The sequence below is a fragment of the Berghia stephanieae genome, chromosome 9 (assembly GCF_034508935.2).
Source record: "Berghia stephanieae isolate SIO BIC M18660-M18661 chromosome 9, UCSD_Bste_1.3, whole genome shotgun sequence".
Lineage (NCBI taxonomy): Eukaryota > Metazoa > Mollusca > Gastropoda > Nudibranchia > Aeolidiidae > Berghia > Berghia stephanieae.
Window position 1 is genome coordinate 26,207,531 of NC_088368.1, and position 2,500 is coordinate 26,210,030.

The window sequence follows — 2,500 nt, forward strand, 5'->3', positions numbered from 1 at the left end:
TCGTCTCAAAAGGTATAAAGTGATTTTAAACATTTAAATTGAAATGACCAGTTAGATGTGTGAGATTTAATTTTTGTCATAGGTAAAATACTCGCAAGATCCGCCAGTCGGAATATAGCGTGCCGACACACAAAACTATGTGTTAGCTTGAGCGCTTCTAGTCTGATTGATACAATTTAGTGAGAACCAACCATTAAACTGTCTGTCTAAAAACAATAACAAAGAGCTGAGTGACGCCCTCTTCGTTCCTTCTACCTACATTGATTTTAATTAAAGTTATCTTAACCTAGACTTCATATTTTTACATTAAATTATAGATAGTGTTCGCTTGGCCAAGAATCTCACATCATTGCAATCCGAAACTTTAACGGTCCAACACACAAAACTAAGTGTAACCATGAACTTTTATAGTCTGATTCATACAGTTTAGTGAGAAGTACTCATTAACGTGGACGGCAAAAAACAATAACAAAGACCCGAGTGACGTCAACTTAATTCTACTGCGCATATTTGAGTCCTTGGAAAAGGCTCTTTACTCACGTTCTGTCACAGTACTCAGGTGTAAAATTAGTACTTGGTCGTTAATTTTTAATTCAGAAAAGTGAGTGGAGCAGGCACTTATGTTGGTAACAACAAGATATGAAGTGAATAGAAAAGTGCCAGAAGACAATAGAGAATAAAAATTTTTCGCGGCGGTGGTGGGGTTTGAACCTGCGACCTTATTGGTACGACAACTCCGCCTGGCAGGTGAGAGCGTGGCTCTACCGTGTGAGCTATCAACGAACACAAAAATATTCGTTTCAAACTCAAAGTCATTACTAGATCCCTCTCTCACCCACTTCTTGAGACCGCCGATTCGTTCGTACACCACCATCGCGAATAATTTTGACCAGCAGTTAAGCTTAATAGCCAATATTCTCAACACAAACATATAACATAGAAACGATTGAGACATTGAGTATGCTCCGGTGTATGGGGTGAATTTTTAATTCAGAAAAGTGAGTGGAGCAGGCACTTATGTTGGTAACAACAAGATATGAAGTGAATAGAAAAGTGCCAGAAGACAATAGAGAATAAAAATTTTCGCGGCGGTGGTGGGGTTTGAACCTGCGACCTTATTGGTACGACAACTCCGCCTGGCAGGTGAGAGCGTGGCTCTACCGTGTGAGCTATCAACGAACACAAAAATATTCGTTTCAAACTCAAAGTCATTACTAGATCCCTCTCTCACCCACTTCTTGAGACCGCCGATTCGTTCGTACACCACCATCGCGAATAATTTTGACCAGCAGTTAAGCTTAATAGCCAATATTCTCAACACAAACATATAACATAGAAACGATTGAGACATTGAGTATGCTCCGGTGTATGGGGTGAATTTTTAATTCAGAAAAGTGAGTGGAGCAGGCACTTATGTTGGTAACAACAAGATATGAAGTGAATAGAAAAGTGCCAGAAGACAATAGAGAATAAAAATGTTTATTCTCTATTGTCTTCTGGCACTTTTCTATTCACTTCATATCTTGTTGTTACCAACATAAGTGCCTGCTCCACTCACTTTTCTGAATTAAAAATTCACCCCATACACCGGAGCATACTCAATGTCTCAATCGTTTCTATGTTATATGTTTGTGTTGAGAATATTGGCTATTAAGCTTAACTGCTGGTCAAAATTATTCGCGATGGTGGTGTACGAACGAATCGGCGGTCTCAAGAAGTGGGTGAGAGAGGGATCTAGTAATGACTTTGAGTTTGAAACGAATATTTTTGTGTTCGTTGATAGCTCACACGGTAGAGCCACGCTCTCACCTGCCAGGCGGAGTTGTCGTACCAATAAGGTCGCAGGTTCAAACCCCACCACCGCCGCGAAAATTTTTTATTCTCTATTGTCTTCTGGCACTTTTCTATTCACTTCATATCTTGTTGTTACCAACATAAGTGCCTGCTCCACTCACTTTTCTGAATTAAAAATTCACCCCATACACCGGAGCATACTCAATGTCTCAATCGTTTCTATGTTATATGTTTGTGTTGAGAATATTGGCTATTAAGCTTAACTGCTGGTCAAAATTATTCGCGATGGTGGTGTACGAACGAATCGGCGGTCTCAAGAAGTGGGTGAGAGAGGGATCTAGTAATGACTTTGAGTTTGAAACGAATATTTTTGTGTTCGTTGATAGCTCACACGGTAGAGCCACGCTCTCACCTGCCAGGCGGAGTTGTCGTACCAATAAGGTCGCAGGTTCAAACCCCACCACCGCCGCGAAAAATTTTTATTCTCTATTGTCTTCTGGCACTTTTCTATTCACTTCATATCTTGTTGTTACTTGGTCGTTAACAGCGTCGTCTCTGTCTGGAAAAAAAAAATTGTAATACCGCCTAACGGGTGTTATGTCTAGTTCTATATGTTACGTGTTGCTGTTGTTCAGGGACCCTTTATAAAGCGCCTTGAGCACGTTTAGTGAATTTTGCTCTATATAAAAGCTACTTTAAAAAAATA

General features: G+C 40.0%; 1 protein-coding gene across 5 annotated transcripts in view; it reads left to right on the forward strand.

The window, feature by feature from the left end:
• The window catches only part of LOC144979942 (uncharacterized), a 67,171-nt gene that overhangs the window by 25,109 nt on the left and 39,562 nt on the right, over positions 1-2,500 (forward strand). The window lies entirely within an intron of this gene.